The following is an 8,980-nucleotide window of genomic DNA, read 5'->3' as shown; positions in this document are numbered from 1 at the left end:
GATTCCATGTTCCGACCAGACATCCTTTCTCGTACACAAAAACAGAAAAATACAAAACAGCATGATACAAAGTATTTACATTCTGTATGATGTCGTAAAAGTTTAGACGTTCAACTGTCTGTGCGTGTTTGTGTGTGTGTGTGTGTGCAAGGTGTTAGATGGTTGAAAGATCAAAGAATGAGTAAATAACTAAATTACCTAAAAATAACATTTTAAAACGATATTTGGTTAAATTATTTTACCAAAGTCTAAAAAAACTACACTTTGCATGGGGCTACCTTTTACTGTGGTCGGGGAGATACAGCTATACACACCAGTTCTATCCTCGTTTGTCGTTTGTGTGTGATGACGTCTCAAACAGAACAGATTAAGCTATTTGATGTTAAATGTTAAAAACTGCTCGTTGGAAAAATTTAAACTACTGTTGCGTGATATGTCTAATGCTTACGCATTGTAATCGTCACTTACAGTAACTTACTGGTGCATCTGTTCATCTGGTACCTTTCATGGCAACGGAACATTTCAACTTTGCGTTAAACCTGGTTTGAAACAGTGGTTTAGAAACACATTTTACCTCTTCTGAAATTGTTTACATCATGTGAAAACATTGTACCTATCCTATCCTGTCTTGACTTTTTAGTTTTTAGCATTTTTAATGTTGTGTAATGTTTTAATGGGGAACCACTCTTCAAATGTAGGCCTGTGTGAAGAGATTTTTTATAAAAACAACCCTGATTGCAGTGTTTAACCTCAAAAGTTTCACATTTAAAAAGCATATAGTTTTATACTGCTTCAGAAACACATTTTTACTTTTCTGACAAATGCCTGAATATATTACGTTTTTGTATTTAGAGGTCTGCATCACTTTAAAGTTTTAAAGTTATATGTGAAAGTGTGTGTGAAAAACTTTCTTCAAATGTAATAAAAATGTTCTTTAATGAAAAAAACCCCCCCGTCGATCGTAGCCTACTGTTTGGAGACAAAAGTATAAGATTTTTAATTAAAAAACCTGAATCCAGCGTTTAATCTAAAACTTTTCACATTTTATAATTTTAAAGCATATAGGTTTATACTGCTTCAGAAACACATTTAACTTTTCTGATAAATTCCTGAATATAGTAGGCTACGTTTTTGTATTTAATGGTCTGCATCACTTTAAAGTTTTAGTTGTATGTGAAAATGTTAAATGCGTGTGAAAAAACTTTCAAATGTAAGAAAAACGTTCTTTATTCTTGATCACAATGTTTACCACCCCAACTGTATGGGGCAAGATTTTTTAATAAAAACAACCCCTGAATCTTTAATCTCAAAACCTTGTTTCACATTTTTACCATTTTAAAATCATATAGTTTTATACTATTTCAGAAACACGTTTGACTTTTTCTGATAAATGCCTGAATAAGAAATGTTTTAGTTGTTAACGATCTGCATCGCTTAAAAGTTTTAAGTTAGTATGTAGAAATGTTACATGCGTGTAAAAACTTTCTTCAAATGTAAGAAAAAAACTTTCTTTAATGAAAATTACCATGATGATGTTTACTAACCACGTTTCACGCTTTTAAAGTTTAAAGCGCATAGTTTTGAACAGTTTAAACTTTTTTAAGTAAAAAGTTTTTACTTTGTAGTACTTTTTAAGTAAAACTCTATTATTTTTATAAATGTTATTTAATTATTTTGCCAACATTTAAATCTACGTGTGTGTGTCATTTGTTCAATTATTTTACCGTGATATTAAATCTGTATGGACTGGGGTGTATTCTTCTGTGCCGAGGGGAGTGTAAGGGGGGCGGAGTCTGGGGGAGTTTACGCACAGCTCCCCAGAGTCCATTCATGTTTCATCGTCAGAGAGAAAGGATGTATTTGCTTCTTAGTGAGTAAGAAACAACTGTTTTTGCCTAAACTAAATACAAATTTAACAGCTTGGAAGGACGCTTTCGCGCAGAGCTCAGTAAGATGTAATGTTTTGAAGATGTAATGTGAAACAACTTAACATTGTTTGTTTGATGTGATTTTTAACCACATTTCTTTGATATGTTTAATGCATATACTTGTTTGAAAACAGTGTTCCCTTTCGAAAGGGAACTCGCGCTGCGTCAGCTTGACGCTACGGGGAACGCCTCCAGCGTGACAGGTGTCTGAACTACTATCGAATCACGGCAATCCTATTGACCGGCGACAGCCTATGATGTCATCAAGGTGCGACCAGGAAGTATAAAAGGGCGCCTTGCCAACATGACACCGCTTCTTCGTCTTCAGGGACTGTTTTGTCTGAATTGCTTAGAGTAAGGTAATCCAAATTCATTATTGTATACACACAAGCTGTGTGTTTCTGCCTGGGATCAAGAGCATGCACAGTCAGCTCTTATCGAGTTGTCTGTTTGTTTGTTTAAAGTGAGCGTTTGTCAATCTGAGATCGCTCTGCTCTCGTCTGATTCTCTTCCTGAGGGAAGAGGGTTTGGCATCCGAGACTGATGATGCGGTCCCCGTTCATGCCGAGGCTGAGCGCGGACTCACGTCATGGTTTCCTGGATAGAGCTCGCTGAATCGTCACGGGAAGGCATTCTTCCCTTTGACGATCTGGCGGCTGACGAGACTTGTTTCCAAGTGCTCTAGGATGGCTGTGAGAAGGAGGATTAATCTTCTCAGCCATCCCGACTGTGTATGCTGAGCCATTTAATGTTATGAAACGCGCTGCAGGCGGGCTGCGGCCGCTGTGTTGTTGCGTTAGAGGAGAGATCGCTCATGTTGGAATAAATGATCGATCTCTCCCCAGCCATAATCATTGGCTCAGTTGGGCTTTCATTCCTTCCTGATCTTCCTAATTAGATCGAGAGGGCATGGAATAACCTATGTTCGGTTCATGTTCACTGATATCAGCGGTATGACATCAGCAGTATGCCGCTGATGTCGGGAGGATGGTAGAATATGGTTGCCTCCGATTAATGGGATGTTTATCTCTGGGAAGCTGAGCGCTCCAACCCTGCCACTTAAACGATGTGTCTTTTTAATGGCAGGGCATACACAGCAGCGGGTCAGCCCGGTGCTACTTCTTACACCATGGTGGTGTTTCATGTGCACCAGGCCGGTTTGCTGAGGGATCTCGATCAGGGAAGGTTTTTTCCTGATGCGGTGGTTGCGCAACAGGCGGAGTCTGGGCCTGAGGGCCAGCATCGCCGAGGAATAGCGAACATTTGGCAGTGTCTGAGGACCTGCATGCCACTGAGATCCGGGTCCCAGGCAGGCGGGAGGCGTCACGGTCCGAGGACCGGAGACAGGGCCCAATGGCCAGCATTGCCTCTCGTGCGCCCCCACAGTCGGGGGTGGGGCACAGAGAGGCGGGCTCCCGAGTGAAGTAGGAGCTGTGTATCACAAAACGCAGTCAGCGTTCATGATGGATCTCCTCCCTGAGGGTGAGATGAGAAATTACATTGACCCTCACTCCTCTTCTTCATCATCTCCCCAGGCGCTTCTTACATCCGGCCTAGGTGGGTCCACGATGATGTGCTAGGGCCCTGCCTGGCTGGTTTGTGAGTGCGCCCCCTCAGGCCCGTGGTAGTGGTACACCTAAGCATACATGTGAATTAAGCTCGTGGGTGGATATCATGGCGCGCCGCAGGCGAGCGGGTAAGTCCCCTATAAGAGGGAAAAATATTATATATTTTCTGACTTATGCTCCCTGTAGAGGGCTTCGGGGGTCGCTGTGGATCGTTGGATATTTCCTAGGGCCTGTAGTTCCCCTGTTAGGTTGGCTAGAACGATAAAATATTATTTACCAGTTGCTTAAGCTTGGAATAAGTGAGCTAGTATTGCTAGTGGAAGCCAGCAAACACTATATATGGTACACGCTGTGAGAGCTGTACAGCCCTTTTTATTCCCAGACCTAAAAAGCTAAGATGCGCTAGAATTAGCGCTGGGAATGCCACTCATTTCCTGCGGGTGTGTAGCGGTTATATATGAAAAAAAAAAAAAAAAGAAGAAAAAAAAAAAAAAGGGGGTTTTTGTGTTAAGGGAAGGCTAGGCATTTTTCCTCCTAGTATTAAGCTGCTAACTGGTAGCCGCCTCAGGGTAAGGCGGTCTGTATCTTCTCTCAGTGTAAATTTCTGGAGAATACAGGATCAGACCATGCTAGAACTACAGTTAGATCTAGAGCCAGATCTATTTAACGACTGGCACTTCTACCCGAGTGCCCCTTTTGCATGGTGCAATAGTAGCGGCCCTTTCTTGGACCTCGGGTATAGATCTAGATTGGTCTAGGCTTTCTAGGGATTACGGAGTCGCACGCCAAGAAGCGGTCGCGCTCCGGGTAGCTGTTCCATTTTTGAACTTAGCTTTATTAGTTGTCCCTAATGTAGCCTCCTCTTACGCAGAGTAGTCCGGCCAAGGCCCGCCCCCTTACCTGCGTTCTGGGGCCTTTGCTAGTAATGCAGGTTGGTGCTGTGCAGAACTGATAGCGACTTAGCCAGTAGTCGTGGGGCAGGGTTAAGGCGTTTTTCATGCAAGTACGAAAATTCCGTATGCATAGCTCAACCCGGCCCTCCAGAGCTAGTTTTTAGAGGCCTCCAGTTTTTTGGCAGGCGCTGGCCTTTCTTGTACATGCCCTGGCCAGTTGGTCGTACTCCCCTGACAAGGCAGGGTAGATTTGAGTACCTCCACACCCAGCTCTGTATCATTCTGCCTCACCCATGGCTCGGGTTGAGCAGCACTTCACAACCTTTTGGTTTATGTAGGTTTGGTCGTGAGCTCCCTTGTAGCCAGAGCATTGCCATGGCTGGCGCCCTCACACGGTATGATAGGCGCTATTAAAGCTAGGACCTTCATGAGGTGGGTGGCGTATGTGGTACTCCCCCCCGCTTAGGGGGTACAAGGCGTTTGGTTTGCCGAGTACCCTGCTATGGACAATGTGATTAGGTTCCAGTGTTTGTAGGCGCTGCCGATAAGACTGCACCATTGTACAGTTGGCTCCAGAAGGAATTGGAGGCCTCCGGGATGGGTCACCCAGCTAGGCTGGGATGATTTTTAGGCCAGCTGGCTGTGGGTAGCCAGCTGGGGCAGTCTTGGCAGTAGACTCCAGGTCAGGTGGTAGGCCTCAGAGTTAGGCCTCCTTGCGAGTGAGTCCCGACGTTTGGGGAGGTTGGCAAATTACTAGCTGCAACCTTGAACATAGGTAGTCAGCCTTGGTAGGCCTCTGCAAAGTTCGGCCCCTTGTGTATTGCGGTATATATTACTCCCCAACGATGTCGGCTTTCAAGTACCAGTTTTTCCCAACTTTAACCCTTGTCAGCAGTTGGATGTTAATTTTTGTCAGCCAGCAGAGAAGCTACTGTCAGCCCAAGGTTATAACATCACAGTTTTTCACTCCTGTCACCAGGAAGCCGTCCCTGCAGGCCTGCTGTGAGATGGTAGGCCCCATTAGGCCTCCCTGAAAGCAGGCTCCCATTCGCCAGTCGCTGTGTCAGCTAGCATGGGCTGCTAAGCTGTTGATGGGTGGTAGGCCGCACCAGGCCTCCCTGAAGACTCGGCATGAGGTAGCAGGCCTCACCAGGCCTCCCTTGAGGACGCATTCTTGGGTTCAGTCACTTGGCAGGTTGTGATGAACTGCTGGCAGGTAGTAGGCCTCACCAGGCCTCCCTGAAGGAGGGCTCCTGTTTGCCAGTCGCCGTGTCAGCTAGTACAGGAGTTGCTAGGCTGTTGCTGGGTAGTAGGCCGCACTAGGCCTCCCTGAAGACTGGACGTAAGGTAGTAGGCCTCACCGGGCCTCCCTAAGGGCATGTTCCTGGGCTCCAGTCACCTGAGAAACAGCTAGCACGAGTCGCTAGCAGGTAGCAGGCCACACTGGGCCTCCCTGCAGGCCCGCTATCAGGTAGTAGGCCTCACTAGGCCTCCCTTGAGGGCGAGCTCCTGAGTTAGGATGCTCGGGTAGCTAGCATAGCTTGCTATCAGGTAGTAGGCCCCTCCAGGCCTCCCTAAGGCTTGCTATCAGGTAGTAGGCCTCACTAGGCCTCCCTGAGGGCGAGTTCCCGAGTCAGGATACTCGGCTAGCTGGTGTAGCTTGACCTTCAGGTAGTAGGCTTTCACTAGGCCTCCCTGAGAAAACAAGTTTCCGTTTTCCAGCTACTTTGACAGTCGGCTTCAACTGCTATCAGGTAGTAGGCCTCACCAGGCCTCCCTCTAAGCGAGTTCCTGAGCATCTCAGGCTTCTCTGGCATACACTGGGCCTCACTAGGCCTCCCTAATGGGTCTTTGGTTCTCAGTACAAAGACTATTAACTGGCATGATGCTGACAGCTAGTGGTCACCCTAGCGCGACTGGTGTCGCTTCTGCTACTTGGTCCCCAAGGAGGGGATTTCAGCCTGCAACCTGGTTTACCTACCGGGCAGCCCCCTTTAAGCTCCCCTCCTTTCGGAAGGGTCATATGTGAGCCAAGGCTGCCTGGGCCTGATCGGGTGGTCGTAGGCCCCTAGGGTGGCCTCCCAATTAGATCAGTTTTTAGGCCAGTCTGGCCTCCTGAGTGTTTCTATCTGATAATAGCTCAGTAGATCCTAGGATTGAGCAGATTACTCCCCTCGCTGGCAAGGGTAGAAAGCGCTAAGCTGAGTGCTGCTCTCCGGGATTCCCGTCTCTGAGATCCGGTCCGAGGAGGCCACTGCCATTCTGCAGTCCCTGGGACTGGATGCCTCTTCAGGAGGCGAGTGTCCAGAGGCTCTGTTATCGAACATACAGGGATGGCCCGGCTGAAGTGCCCGTTAAAAAAGGCACCAAGCTAGGCCTCCTTGGTGGCAGTAGTGGCTGGCTGGGGCGCCCTAGGGCCCCCTAGCCACATTCCCTTAAAGGAGCCCCCTTCTTTCGAATGGGTCGGATCCAGGCCTTTGAGCGGCCTGGGTAGAACTTCTCTAAGTGTTCGAAGCTTCCTACTCAGGCTTATAGCTTGGGCTATGACCGTAGGGAATGCTGTCACTGACAGCCTTATGTGACCAGAGGGGGAGTGGTTCAGGCATTTCAGTTGAATTTGCTTGTTCTGACAGTTGTCACTGCCAGTAGGCATGCACTCCCCTCGGCATGGCGGCGTTGGTATTTCGTTCCCCGTAGCGTCAAGCTGACGCAGCGCGAGTTCCCTTTCGAAAGGGAACGTCTCCGGTTACGTATGTAACCTAGGTTCCCTGAGAACAGGGAACGAGACGCTGCGTCGCTTTGCCATGCCTCAGGGTTTGCCTGCCAAACAGTCCCTTCAGACGAAGGGCGGTGTCATGTTGGCAAGGCGCCCTTTTATACTTCCTGGTCGCACCTTGATGACATCATAGGCTGTCGCCGGTCAATAGGATTGCCGTGATTCGATAGTAGTTCAGACACCTGTCACGCTGGAGGCGTTCCCCGTAGCGTCAAGCTGACGCAGCGTCTCGTTCCCTGTTCTCAGGGAACCTAGGTTACATACGTAACCGGAGACGTTTTCTCTATCTTTACAAACCGTACGTCAAATATATTCTTTAACTTGTTTTTATATTTATGTTTAAAAACATTTTAAATGATTGAACATTGACTTTTTACAAAGTTTTATGTGAAATACAATCTTTGTTTAATAAAAACTATTCCCTGATCTTGTCACTGTTATCCCAACACAATCTCTCAAATTTTAAAACGTTTCAAGCACATTCATTTATATTATTTTAAAAGAACAGAATGTTTGTGTGTGTGTGATACGCTTCAGACTGTCACAGACAGTCTGTATACTCTGGAATGCGGAGGGGGATCCTAAGGATGTAGGCTACTACGCTGCTAAAAGATTATAATTGGGTAATAAATTAGGAGAGATCTAAAGCGGTATGCTTATTCACCCGAACCTGTCACACACACACACACACACACACACACACACACACACACACACACACACACACACACACACACACACACACACACACACACACACACACACACACACACACACACACACCCTGAGTCTTCAAAAACTCAAACTTTGTGTCAAGACATGATGTATTGTGCTGCTTCAAAAGCAGGTTTGTTTTCCTTCAACTCTGTAAACATTTGGATTTTTTAGTAAGCTATTTTATAAACATTCAACTTTTGCGAGCTATATTTTCATCAATATTATTTTAAAAGAACAGAATGCTTGTGCGTGTGTGATACACTTCAGTTTTCACAACACAGCCAGATATGCTATGGAAATGCGGAGGGTGGGAGGGAGATCCTGACATCAAAGATAAAAACTTTCTGTCAAAACATGATATATTGTGAATCCTGTTTGTGTGAAATACACTTCAGTTTTCACAGTACAGCGACATCAAAAACTCAAACTTTCTGTCAAAACATGATATATTATACTAACTTCAAACAAAAAAAACGTATGTCAAAAACTCAAACTTTCTGTCAAAACATGATATATTATACCGGAGGGGAGGGGAAGGGAAACAACCAGGTCAAAGGTCATTATGACCTATACCGGATAGCCCCCCTCACCCGGAAAGCCCCGCCCCCTAAAGGTCAAAGGTCAAAGCCATAAATCATTCTGACATAACGTATAGCATACTTACTACTCACGTGTAAAAGACGTCACCATAGTGACGTCCTCTCACGACGGATTCACAACAGGGTATATATTGAACTACACGTAGCTAAAAGTCAAAGTAATTATTATACATGCAACCGGAGAGAACTGTAGACATGTACAAATATATCTGAGTGCATTTTTAAGAAATGTTCTGTGTTACATACTTTTACCGATTTATGCCATCCTACCGCGACTATTTTTGGCCAGGGACACGACGTTGCCATCGGAGCAATGTTTGCTGGGACATCAGATTCTAGACTTCTGATGATTTAGTCATCAACAAGGAGATGACAACACCTGAAGTCACTTTATCTTTGCTTTCTCAGCCATATATTGTGTTTTACACACACAGTTATAACATCCAAAGAAATGCTAACACAAATACGGGGACCAAGAGCCCAACTAAAGCAAACACTT

This window comes from Gobio gobio, assembly GCF_949357685.1.
Source record: "Gobio gobio genome assembly, chromosome: 5".
NCBI classification, from domain to species: Eukaryota; Metazoa; Chordata; class Actinopteri; order Cypriniformes; family Gobionidae; genus Gobio; species Gobio gobio.
The sequence above is the reverse complement of the archived record's forward strand: the minus strand, read 5'-3'. Positions refer to the sequence as shown.